Source organism: Vidua chalybeata, chromosome 19, assembly GCF_026979565.1.
Source record: "Vidua chalybeata isolate OUT-0048 chromosome 19, bVidCha1 merged haplotype, whole genome shotgun sequence".
In the NCBI taxonomy this organism is placed as follows: Eukaryota; Metazoa; Chordata; class Aves; order Passeriformes; family Viduidae; genus Vidua; species Vidua chalybeata.
The window spans coordinates 171,269-185,096 of record NC_071548.1 but is presented as its reverse complement, the minus strand read 5'-3'; the positions used below and the strand labels follow the sequence as shown (position 1 = coordinate 185,096).

The following is a 13,828-nucleotide window of genomic DNA, read 5'->3' as shown; positions in this document are numbered from 1 at the left end:
CGTTTAGCAGTTATTTCCCTTTATTGCCCAAACCGACTAATTTGCTCTGGGTTGCGAGACAGTTGAAAAGAAAAGGCAAAGGGAGTCAAGCACGAAATTAAAGTTATAAAACTTGATTAAGTTTTCAGAGCATCCACCCAGCACAGAGAAATAAGCAGCCAGCATGTGATCTGCAAGCCTGAAGCTGTGCTTCACTCAGCCATAGGACACCACACAGAGGCTGTTCCCAACATCCATCTCCTCCCTCACTGCTTTTATGCTTCCACAGCAAAGACCACCAGGGCTCTTGCAATTAAAACAGCCACTGATAATTTGTGCTAAAGCCAATGGTTGCCCTGATTAAGAACTCAAGGGAAGAAAGCTGACCAATCTGTTCTGAGGGCAAATAACAGGGGATCCAGGAATGAGAGGTCTGTTTGCATCAAAAATCATCCCATATCTATGACATTTGGTCAGTAGCTGTTTATGCAACTATTGGTGAGCTCACATTCTACCTGGTATTTTACTTCATCAGCCTCTGGCATTACCTTTGTGCAATGTGTTTGCTGGCAAGAGGCACCCAGTGGCTGCACCTCCATCATCCCTGTGAGCTGTACCTAGAGGCTGCCCACAAAGCCCCTTCTCCGTAGTCCCAAGGTGAGAGACAGCCCCTGTGCCAGATCTGCATGGCACTCTGAGAGAAGTGGTAATGGACAAGCTGGACTATGGAGGAAGAGGATATCAGCTTGTGGAAACCTCCAGTCATGGCCAGAGGTGGTGGCAACCCTGAAGGCTGGGATTTCAAGTCCACACAAGTGGAGTTTCACATGCAGATAAAAATCACGCTGGTCTACCAGATACCTGGGATGTGAGAGCTTCTGGAAGGCAGGAGCTAGTGCGTGTGCCAAAACCAGCAAGCAGAATAAAATTCTGACTAATCCTTCGCCTTTCTGGCCAACTCTGCAACCCCATAATGCTGTCACAGAATAGGGCCAGTCAATAACGCTCAGAGCAACTCTTAAATTTGTCGTGGGCTGATGTAGATTTCAACATTTGCTCATTAAGTGGTGTCTCCTTTTATGGCCACATTAAACCCAAGTTCTACATCCTGCATTGGCCGCCAGCTGCTTTTCAGCTTGATTTAAGAGGTTGTTTTCCATCCATGAAGTCCTTAATGGCCTGGGACCTGCCTAGAGAGGAGAAAGCTTCCCAAAATATTCTCAGGTTGCCCATGTTCCACTGAAGCCCTTCAGCTTTAGGTCAGGTTCATTGGATTGCTGGTTGTATGGGGCCCTGCATTTTGGGACTGATTTCTCCTCCAGGACTACTACAGCCAGTATTTATCAGTCTCATGGGAATGATGCAAGGTTTATTTTCCCCCTCCTTGCACAAGAAAGGCATTGGGCAGGGCTGGGCTGTGAAACAGGAGGAAATTGCTGGGGATGAAGTGCCAAGTCAGTTGATTCAGTTGGGAAACACAGGTTCTTAATTAGCATTTCAGCAAATACAGAGGAGCTCACCATATGTGGAAGAAAGCAGGGAGTAACTCTTTACCTAAGAGGCATCCATTGGCCTGGTGTCAGCCCCTTTGCAGAGCAGTTCATCTTCTGGACCCACACTGCAGTTGTGGCTGAAAGTATTCAGTTCTGGGCAAGCCTAAACCTCCCAGACTGTTATTTTTGGAGAGGGCCTGAATTCTTGGCAATTTAAGAACATTTTGCTGGTGACCCATCACAGCAAGCGAGGCAGAACAAGGCACATTGACACACCTACTGCCCTCAGGCTGGCCAACACAGGCTGCTGCTCACAGAAGGTGAGCAGAGGTAGAACCATAACCTTCAACCCATGTACAAGGCCTGGATCCACCAAAAACAGCCCTCCCTTCATTGTACCACATAGGTGCCAGGCATAGTCCATAACTAAGACCCTCAAGGTTGTCTCAGACTCTGCTTTGTTTGTTAGGTGGCTGCATGAAACAAAGACAGCTGCAAGTGAAGCCAAATACTGTGGCCCATAGAGATGGTTTGAACCTCTGACAACACCACATCCAGGAAAGCAAAGTTTTACTGCATGGGCATGTCAGTTGTGAGGAGCTTTGCCATGGTTTCCATAATCTCCAGAGGCACCATCCATCGTGCTGGCAGTCAGAGACAGCAGAGCCTCAAGGGACAGAAGGAACTGGTACATTGGCTGGTCTGAACTCATAGTGGTGGAAAAATCAGCAAGAACAATTTATTCCCATTCAAGCCGCAGCTGGAGAAGGGCAACTTGGCCCAGCAGAGCACTGCACCTCCAACACAACACACTGGATATATATTTTGGTGGAAAGAGGACCAGATCCAGACCTGAACATATCTGCTCCTGGGGCTCCAAGACAGCAAGGGCCATGCTAAACTACAGCTGCTGCTTTGGGAGAGGAAAGAGGAGCTGTGATGGTGAGAAGCCACAGTTTCCTGGCAGGATGCAGCCCCTTGGGAGAAAGGAGTGGGGTCCAGCCGAAACCTGCTTTCAGCTCAGGTGGATACAGATCACCCCAGGCAGCTTGTGACCGCTGTGGAGCCTCTGTCTCTATGGAGGATTCTCAGGCACCTTGGAGACATGGGCAGCTCCTGCCAGCACTGCTGACACAAGGTGAGAAAGGCCTCAGAGGTGCAGCTACCACTGCTGTCCATATGGGAGAGGAAAGGGAGATGACAGAGGGAACCAGGCTGTGGGAAATAGGGAGTTCAGCTGCGCCCCAGGGCTGGATAGAGACACCACTGAGGGCCACAGTGGAAATTGTAGTAGAAAATATAGTATGAAAACCTTGGCAAGCCATCCCTCCTGCCTTGTTATCCTCCTGCCTTCTGGCAACCTGGAGTTCAAAGACCTCTGGAGACAGCATCTGCATCCAAATAATCCTATTTCATAGCGACTATGAACTGTTTAATCCTTTCAAACCCACAAATACTTCTGGCCTTGAGAACATCCCACAGCAGAGAGTCCCAGCACCAAAACACTGCCTCTACCTGTCATTTGAACTCCATCCCTGCTTCCCTGCTTGGGAAGGGATGAGGCACCTGCTTATTGAGCATGGAAGAAGGAAATGAGGATGAGGACCACCAGCAGACTTCCAGCATCCTTTACTCCCCACCCAGCCCAGCCAGAAAGCACTGGTGGGGCTCAGCACTGCTGACTAGGGCAGAGCTGCCAGCAACTGGGTCCCAGCAAGGGGAGGAAGTTGCTTTGTGAGCACAGCTATGAATTGTGCACAGGCAAAGAGCAAGCCCCTAACCCTGAGCTATTAACATGTCAAGAGGGACAGAGGAAAAGCTTTCCCTTTAATGAACATTTCCTTGGTGAAGAAATGCACCCTTCGTAGGTGAAGTGATAGGCTTAGTTTAAAGATGGATTGGCCTACTTTACCTATTAACCACTTAAACTAATGTAATAAAGGCTCTCTTCATTCAAACAGCCCTAATCCCCAGCCCCACGCAGCTCTGAAGCCTGGAATAAGAAGGGATACTAAGATGAACTCAGCCAGGCTGTTGCTTGGAAAGGCACTGGGCAGGGGATTCTGTGGGGTTTTTTAAAGTGCAAACTTCTCCAATGTGAAAATCAGACCCAGAGTGAGATAAATTTACAAAGTGGGGATGACAGGTGGCCACATGGTAAGCCAATCCTGAAGCCTAATGCCCTTTGTGGCAGCTTTTGTCTGCACAGAGGGGCTCCAGGCTAATCTGCTGCTACTTCTCAAGGAGGAACAGGCCAGGGGGGTGAGGGGACCCCCACAACCTGTTGCTGCATTATTTGCCACAGGTAGGACAGAGCAGTGCAGGGCAGAGCACAGCTGTGGTGTCTGGTTTTATCCCTGGGGACATCTGTTGGTCCCCCCATGCACCTCCTGCCACGGCCAACGCCTGCTGGGATAAACCCCTGGAGCCCAGGCAGGGCTAAGCCCGGGGTGCAGCCACAACCGTCTGCCCTGGCGGGGTCACCGCCAGGCTGCCCGGCCAAGGCCCGGCACACTCAGGTGTCCTGCTGCCCAACAGAAGCCCCAGAGCTGAGCAGAGGAGCTTTCCTTTCTGAGGAAGGTTTAATGCTGGGTATATTCCTATCCAGCACCTGGAGCCACCCAGCACCACTCTGGGAGATGTTCCCCCTGCTCCAACAAATTCAAGTAATGAGTCCCACAGGTAAGTCTTAAACCCAGGTTGTCCTGTGATGCAGCTGCAGCAATGGCACCTTCCAGTCCCAAACCTCTCTGCTCCACACCACTGCACTTCCTCAATCCTCTGTGCTTCCTCAGTTTCCCTCGGGAAAGGTGATAAAACTCTCCTGGAGGAGATGGAGTGCAGTCACAGCAGTCCCCACAGCAGCTCTGCCAGCAAATACATCAAGAACCACTTTAGCGCAGAATTTCTAGACCTTCCCCCCACAGCTGTTCCCTAGAAGCAAGGAAAACATGGGAAATTGGAGGAAAAGCAAGTCAAAACGTGGACATCAGCCACATTCATGCCAGATTCACGTCTGTAACCCATAACCATTTGCTTTGCAGCCCAGCACTGCACACACAGAGCATCTGACCTATCTCTGACCAGTTTCTGCCCCATTCCTCACTGATGTTTCAAGAAGACAAAAAGTGATTCCTTTTCAGAAAACCAAATTTTGACAATCTGATTTTTTTTCTGGGGAAAGTGCCCCCCAAAATCCTCCCAAGAAACTGCATAAATTAGATTGAAAAGATATTGCAAGAAGGTGAATAGAAATACGAAAGGTAAACAACAAAGTTCTTCTCCCATCCTAGGGGAAAACAGATGTTTTAGCCTTCAGAGTAATGACAGAGGGTTTGAAAACCCAAGATGACACCGAGCTAAAGTACAGCCAGTAACAGAACAACACAGAACATGGTACAACTTAATGCACAAGATGAATTTAAGATTTCTGCTGCATTTTTAATTTACAGGTTGGAAAGAAAACAGGCCCAGTAGTGGCCTGTTCAGGCTCGGAACAGCTCTGAGGAACCAAGTGCAGAAGATGAGGGAGATTAAAGCTGCATCCCCTCAGAAGTTGATGCTTTCCAGTATGCTGCATCTCCCTCTGCCTTGTCTCCATCCCGGGGCAGTTTGGCACCCTGTTCCCATCCCAGCATGGTCCTGTTCAGCTTTGCTCCAGTCAGGATCCCACCAAAGCCAAAGGGCTCATTTCACACTGCAGTCTATCTGTCCATCTGTCACCTCAAGCCAAACATTTTTAAGGAGGGCTTTACTGAAGCAGCCACTTCTCACTCTAATTCCTGCTGCTTCTCTGCCTTTTCTCTCCTCTCCATCTCAATAAATAAATTTAGGCCGAGCAAGCTAATTCTAATATCTTGAAAAAGAGCTGTAGACACCCAGGGAAGGGTGGGGTGGTACCTCCACTGGTGGTAGCTTTGCCTCACAGCTCATCCCCTCTGCCAAGATGATACCCAGTTGTTCCCAATTTCCAGGGCAGCATGTTGCCATCAGAAAGCAGGAAAAATGTACAGTGCTGGTAAAAGCAGCCAGGGGCTGGATTAAAACCACACAGCTGTAGCCCCATACTTGGCACCTGACCATGAGCAAGAGCTCAAATGCTCATCAATCAAAACCCCAAAGCATCACCAGCTCAGCTCCTGAGGCCACCACACCAGTCCCCTCCTGGCCCCTTTCCCTGAATGGTTGATCACAAAACCATTGAATCCCAGTAATATTCCTTAAAAGCAAGAACCTGAGCAGCGTTTTAATTGCATCACAAACCCTGCCACCAGCACACAGGTCAACTGGCTTAAAAATTACCTTCTTGGCTTTGACTCTGCTTTCTGGTGACAGCAATGGGAAAGAGGAATGAGGGAGATGGAGGAAGAGGAAGAAATAGAGAGAGAAGAAGCAATAACAAATTCCTCTTTGGGGGTGTGAATGCTTCCTGCTTTATTATTTGATACATCATCTTACCAAAAATTTTCCTTGGCTTCAGCTGCTGTTGCACCATAGACCTGTACAGTAGCAGGCAGTCTTTCCTTTTTTTATGACCAGTAGTAAGAGCAACATGTGTGCCTTTGTCTCAAGCAGGAGTCTGTTGTTTGGGTTGGCAAATTATACAACAATAAAAGGGAATGGCGGGGAACCAGCCTCGGCCTTTTTGAAATGGATGTAACCCTATCCAGCTCCGTCAAACACTCGCCACGATGATTACACAAACCAGATGATGGGAATTAATGAACTTTGGGGGTGAGGAAGGAGTAGGTGAAGGACGAGGGAAAGGAGGAAAAAATATGTCGGCTTGAAATTAATGTTTTTCTCACCCTCCTTGCTCCCTGTCCCCAAATCTGCTAGGTGCCCTTCACTTGTTGGGGAATTTTGGGGATTAAAGGAGGGAGAGGACGGTAATTTGTGTGAAGAGTACCCATGATGAAGGTGCTCTGGGACTTCAATGGGACCACAGAGCTGGTGGCTGCGGGTGGCATCACCATGTACCCCATAGGAACAGGCTCTGGTCTGGCTGTGGAGTCTGATCTAAGCTCTTTTGATGCTGATAAAAAACTCCATCAAAGGTCTGGGGAGTGGGGAGATGCGGAGCAGTGGCAGATGGCCCTTTCGTCCCCACTCCACGTGGCACAGCCGGGATGCACCAAACGACCCTGGCAAATCAAAGCGAGAAGTGCCCCAAGGAGGGGGCAACACACCACAGCAAATATCAGGGTTTAGGATCTTTTTTGGGTTTAGGGTTTTGTTTTTTTTTTTTAATAAAAGACTTCGTTCACTTCTTCAAAAGGCACTGCCTTCAAATCGGACCTAGGAGCCACCACAGAGGCTTGACCCTCTCTATGCTGGGACGCAGGGAGCTAGCTAGCCCAGCCACAGAACTGAACAGGCAGTTTGCAGCAGCATCCAAGCACCAACCTGGACAAAGCAGGAGGGTTTGTGCCTCTGGGAACAGCAATGGGTGTAACGAGCTCCACCAGCCTCTGCTGCTGCCTCCCACCCTGTGCCAGACAAAACACATCTCTCACCCAAATGCTTCCCCTACTGCATGAGATTAAATGGATTAATTAGAAGCAGTCTCATAACCAAGATATGACATGCTATCCCTTGCAGGGCTGCTGCCTTCTGTATCAAAGTGCCATATATGGTGTACCATATAGCTGCAACCTACAGAGGAGGAATAACTTAGATCAGCAGAAACACTTGGTGGGAGTCTTGTCTGCACAGAACAGACAAGTGTTCTGCCTTCACCAGTAAGCACAATAGAGAAGCCCAGGTTCCACAAAGACTCCTGGGCAGCTGATGGGTGATGTCACCACCGCTCCTGGCACACGCGGGTTCCTTGGCAAAGGATGCAAAGGCATAAAGGTGGTCTTGGAGGTGGCTGATTGGAGCAATCCCCCGTCCTACCTGAGCTTATGTTCCATGCAGGGCAGCCCCTGGGAGGAAGGGTTCAAGGAGCCGAGACCACCCTGGAAACTTGAGAGAAATGCACCCTCCTTACAGACGCTAACATGAATGTGTCCACAGGGTGCAGTCCCCTCCTTGTGGCCCTCTCCTCTCCTCTCCTGTGGCCTGGGGATCTCCAGCCCTAGCCAGAGGAGGGGAAGGGCAGAGCAAGAACGGAGCAAGCAGCACGCTGTCCCCTACCACTTTTCCAGCCTCCATCCAAATTCAGCTCCAGAGACCTTCTTTTGCCTGACGCACTTCGTCCACCTGACAATCCTCAATCGATCTCTCTTCCAGCCCCTTGTCCAGGTGACTGCCCCATTCCTGTAAGTGTTCAAGGCCAGGTTGGATCTGGTCTAATGGGTGGTATCCCTGCAGGGGGATGACATGAGGAGATATTCAAGGTCCCTTCCAACCCAGGACATTCTATGATTCCTCCTGAACCTCCGCAGGCGCAGCCCACCCAAGGCAAGGCTCCTTGCTTTGCCCATTTTCACCAGCCCCTGCCCTCACACCATAGCCCCAGTCCTTGCACCATCTCACCAGTCCATCCTTCCCCCCATCTCCAGCCTAGCTCCAAGTCTGGCAAGCACCATACCTTCCCCCAGGAAATCTCTCTGCCAGGCTGAGGACACCCAGGCTATTTGGTCATTCCTCTAACAGAAATTCCTCCAGCCCTACAGAACAAACTCAGAATGCTGCCACTGCCACTGGGTACGTCAAGCACCAACTGAACACAGGCTGCAGGGATGTGGAGCTTTCTTTGGATTAGGAAGGGCTAAATTTCCAATTATTTTTTTACTTCTTCCCCAAATAACAGCGTGAGATGTTACAACTGCTAGGCAAGAACTTTCCCTCCTCCTTTAGTGGAGCCAGGCAAGATATTCATCAACATCCCCAGTTCATTACACAGGGCCTCCTCTTCTCTTTATGTAAACACGGAAGCCTCTTTCTACTCCCCACCATACTTAAAAGCTCTGAACTTCCACTAAATAATTATCTTCACGGGGGGGGGGGGGGGGGGGTGGTGGGCAGGGAGAGGAGCAGCACTTTACATATCAAAGGGCTGCTTTGGAGGGATTTACAATAATTTAAGATGAAATGGTAAATATTCTATTCACTCCAGTTCATCTCCTGTAATAATTATAATCCTATTAGCAAGGTCTCAAGAAAGTGATTTCATTATCATCTAGCGAGCATCTATGTGGATTTCTTGGAGGGGTGGGATGGGGGAGGCCACAGGCAAATAAAGAAGGAAAAGCAACAAAAGATGCAATTGCCAGCATCTCCCTTCCCCCAGCAGGATTTGGGCTCCATTGTCCCGATGCTTCAATAGTGCTTTGCTCTGAAAATAAGAGCTTTTGAGCGCAGTAAGGGGGTGGGGCTGAAATGAGCATCTTACTCCTTTCGGTCACCGCCGCTCCCCTTTCATGGCCGAGGGTCTCCCCTGGTGCCTCTCGGCGACAAAGAGCGCCCGGTGCTGTTCCGGCAGCCCCGGGCAGGCGGCAGTGCCACAATTAAAAGCTAATTGCTGTTCATGGGTGAGTTCTTCAGAATATTGCCCAGCACCACCGGGCTGTGCTGCCCACCGGTCAAGTCATGTGAGATAACTCTAATCTGTCTCCATTTCCCCCAAAAAGGACAAAAGGACTGGTTTTGTTTAAAAGCAGAGCAGGGAGAGGGAAGTTCTGTGAAACTCATGATTTAAGGGAGGAAAATCCCCTGAACTCAGCAGGAAATATGACTGAGCTAACTGACAAACTGGGACTAAAGCCCCTTTATCAGCAGATCGCAGCACCAACTGTCCACACCAAACTGTGTGCTTTATTCCTGTTCCATGACACCTCTTCATACACCCCGTTGGAGTGTTTAACTGGAATTTATCCCTGCAGGAGTGCCTCAGTTGCACCAGTGTAATCCTCTTCCCTCTCTTCTGGCACCTGGAGGCCACCAGTGTGAGTCCCAGCACTTGCACTAGGAGCAGGCAGCTCAGCTCTGCTCGCTCTGGGAAATCAACAACTACTCCAGAGCTGCACCATTTGCAGGCCTGTAAGAAGCCAAGATTACTGTCACAGTGCACAAGAGTTTATTGAGAAGCTGTAGAAACATTTTTCTCAATAAATTAAATAGACAACAGCCTGAAAGGGAGGAAAGAGGAAAAATTTCAGGCATCCAGAGAGATTTCAGTGCTTACAACTCATTCCTGGTAAAAAATAAATTCTCTGGACTGCCTCTGCCTCTTGTTCTTTTGCAACCAGAATGACCGGTAACTTCTCCTCCCTCAAGAATTTATAGTCTAGAGTTGGCATTATGTGTACTAACCTCCTACTATGTAAAGATTTGATAGATCCACTTACAGATTCATTGCAAGACAAAGTTCTGCTCTAGAAGAGTGCTAGTTCAACACATCCTTGCACCAGAGACATGAATTCTTGAACTTTGCTTTACTTAAGTAGTACCAATCCTGCCCTCATGAGAACCTGAAACCAGCATCTGGACTGGGTAAGCACTTGCAAGCACAGAATGTCCTTGTCCAGAAAAAAAAAACCAGCAAAGAGAGTTATTGGCTTAATTGTGACAAATAAAAAAGACAAAAACCCCCACAGCCCTTGCAAGGCTTTTGCTAGCTCAGAGTAGGCCTTTGCAAAGGAAGCCTGTCTTAGAAGAGACTTAAAAGCAGAAGAAGAAATCATAATGGTGGGATATCCAACACACATCCATGGTACCCAGGTGACAGGAGGGTCTCCTGTCGGAGAGGAACTGGGACTAAGACAGTTCACATGAACACAGAGACTCTGATCTCAGGGGTTTGGCTTTAACTTCATCAGGAGAACAACTGGGCTGTTCCCACAAGTCCCAACCAAAGCCTACACCTTGCTGTCAGCTTTCTTGCCCCGCAGCAGCCACTCAGACATGTCCAAGAGGCACCAATGCCCACTGCTCACACCACAGCCTCTTCCCTCTCACCCCTTCCCTGCCACCAAGGCTCAGGCACAAACCCCCAGTGTGGCAGGAGCACCAGCCAGTCCTGGTGGTAGGTTCAGTCCCAAACAGCTCCCACACCCACCAATTTGCTCTCTTAATTGTAGCAACAGCACTAATCCTCGCAAAGATGTTAAACCACCTGGGGCACTGCTCCTTACAGCTCTTCAAGACATCTCTCTTCTTCCTAGGTCTTGGGAAAATGCTTCCTTGCAGCTAAGAGAGCAATATAATCAGGTTAAGCCCCAGAGATGTGAGGATCTGAGATTTGGAGGAGGCAGAAGTGGGTACTGAGATTCACAGAGTTGGCACTGCAGAAAGAGTACAGCCTGTTGGTGTTCTGCTGCTGTCTCAGGAGCACCAGGTGTTTCAGGAATTAGAGGCCCAAACCAAGGCACCAGAACTCATCCAGGGGTTGAGCTACCCACCACTGCACATGGAACAGAACATCCTCATGGCTCATCCCATCTGTGACACCAGAGCACCCTGGGACACCAGGAGGTATTCCTAATCCAGGTAGCCCACAGCAGGTTATCCCACCAGCCTCATCCCTACAGTACCTCCTCTTCTAGGCCCTGTTCCAGTGACTCGTTTTGCTGTATGTTGGAGGTGGTGAGCCCAATGAGCAGGGTACACCTCGATTTGGACCGAAAGGGCACCTCTGGTGTAATCAGTGCAGGGGAGATGGTCACATCTTGTACCTCCCAGCCATCTGTATGGCATCAACACACTGCCACACTGTTTCTGTAGCCGTGCTGCCATAGGGAGCTTTCCCAGTTTCCCAGAAAAGGAGCTAGTTCAACAGACACAACCTCTGGTTTGGGCCATTCTAGGCTGCGGGTCCATGCCAGCTATATGGATATAGATTTCTATGGCACACACTCATAAATCAACTTTCTGGTTAAATAACCATGTAGTGACCATGTCAGCAGCCTCTCTCCAGCCACCAAAAGCAGCTGAATGTGAATGGCTAACCCTGGTCCACCCCCACTGACACTCGGAAACACCTGACAAATTTCTACCCAGGAGAGCACCACAAGGAGATTAACTTCCCAGGCTTTGCCTCTCCTCTGAGGCATTGCCAAGCCACCACATTTCACCTGCTCCAACTCTGCCAGAAAGCGGGGGAAAAAAACTCAACCCACGTAGCAAAGAGCCAGCCCCAAAAGGAAATACAAGTCAACAACCACTCCAGCAAGATACGGGTACAACCATGTTCCCCTAATGCACTGTTCATAAATCACAGCCCAGCTGAGAGGTCTTTTGTATTTTTCCCAACACAGAAACAAATGCCCTAATCTGTGTGCCTGCCCGGGCAGGTAATGAGTTACACTGATAACGTTGCCCTTTGTAAAACACCTGCGTAAGTGGCCCAGCATTTGCACAGGGAGGACTTTGTTTGGCACCTTGACACACATTTCTCCTAATTAAGCCCAGCCTTCCTGCTCTGGTTCTACAGCCAGGATTAGAGAAGAAAGCCTCCTGATAGACTTTGGAGACCTGAGTGATACCCCAGCTGTCACCCTTCAGATCACAACTCATGCTGCGGGAATATCCCCAGTGATTTGTCTACCCTTGCAGTAAGACATGCCAAAGTCAGGCTTGCACCACTGTGCTGAGTTAGAGCCCCAAACAGGGACTGGTGGCAGCTCTGCTTCTGCTCCTCTTCCTCACCATGGACGTAACAAAGCAGGGAGGCGGAAGCAGGGACACTTCATTCACCCAGCAGCACTTTCCTCTGCGCACTGACATGCCCTGGAATATCTTCATGTCACATCTGAACAAGAGACCACTAGCTCTTCCACAGCATGTGGGAAGGGATCTCACAGGGTGGCCAGGGCCAGATCAGGCTTGAAACAAATCTTAAGACACTTTTACATCTACAGTTTTTCAAAAAAAGTCATGTAGGATCTCCAGGAATTCACTTTCTGCACCTAATGGGCATCCAGCACCACCTGAACAGCAAAGACCTTCAAAACAACAGCACAGAAAACAGTCAGCTTTCCATTTCCATTATGAAGAAAGAAAGTTATGGTTTTTTCTGCCCTTTCTGATCATGTACACATGTTCCACAGGCCAAGTAATGCCAACAAGGTGCTGCCAAATCTCAGCTGCACGACTCCACCTGCCTCTTCAGCAGCACCCAAACCAGCCTTGAAACTGTGCAGCACTGAGGCTTCTCCTCAATGTGATGAAGGGAAGGGGATGCCCCTCTGACCATCACAGGACCTTTCCCCCATGGCCAGTAACAGCTGGGAAGAACAAATCCATCAGAGGAAAACCGGGAGGGTGATCAACCAACCAAGCATGTCCTGTACTCACCAGCTGCTCATTACCCGCAGCATCTCATTGAGTGGGTCAAGAATTCAAAATTGGTTTAGACTTTATTCCCAGCTGAGACACCTAATTAACTTCTGAAAGTCTCTGCTTCCTTCTCAGAAGGGAGAAGTGGCACCAACCACAACCATCAGTAATCTGGGCACTGGCCAGGTCAGTGTGACCCTCATTGGGATGAGCTAATTTTGCCACCCACTGGAACAAAAGGCCTGGCAAATTAATACACCGGTGATCCTCTCAGTACTGATCCCTAAATGCATTTTAACACAAATGGGATTGTCACCTCAACTCATTTGTTAATGGATTTGTGATTTGCTCTCAACAGAGTAGCGCTGGAAATCAAGATCTCTCCATGGCACACAGACCAGGGCAGTGAGACATCTGTCCAGAAGGAGATTTTTTCCACCAACATCTCTAGTCAGGCCAGGATGAACCTCCTGACTCTTCCCTCCCTTTGGCACCTCACATCAAGCATCAGAGAGAAAACACAATTTCCAGGACTAAAACCCAGCATGCCCATTGAGGCAATTGGGCTGCAGGTTTGTGGTGCCACCACATCCCTGCATCCCCAGTGACACTGCAGGACTCAGGGTAAAGCAGAAGGAACCAAACCAGTCTTGGGAAGGAGAGAAATTCCCAGTGAAGGAGGGAGACAGGTGCCAATTAGGGAAACATGAAGGAGCAGGTCTGTCTGCAGACTGCCTTTCTGCCCAGTCATTACCTGGGATCTTGGCGTGGTCATAAACAGTCAATGACACCCAGCCAAGAGCTCTTTAAAGAGCAGGCTCAGCTGGTGGAGATGCTCTGCTGCAAGTACAACAGATGCAAAGCACTACTTCTCATTAAAAAGGTATTCACATAATTAGAGACTGCACATGGCCATACCAATGATTTGATCTAGTCCAGAGCACTCAGGCACTATTTAAGAGGGCCTACTTGCCATTTTGGATGGCTTGGGTTGTCTTTGTGTAACCCTGCCATCTCCTCACACCCCATGCACTGTGATGGCAGGTCCATGGCTATGGTGACAACCAGGAAGGGCCTTAATGAGTAAAACTACACGTGCAAAAGCCCTCCAGCATCCTCCAGCATCCCACCCT

General features: G+C 49.2%; 1 protein-coding gene across 1 annotated transcript in view; it reads right to left on the bottom strand.

Annotated features, from left to right (window-relative positions):
* The window catches only part of LOC128797770 (heparan sulfate glucosamine 3-O-sulfotransferase 3B1-like), a 29,583-nt gene that overhangs the window by 4,770 nt on the left and 10,985 nt on the right, over window positions 1-13,828 (bottom strand). The window lies entirely within an intron of this gene.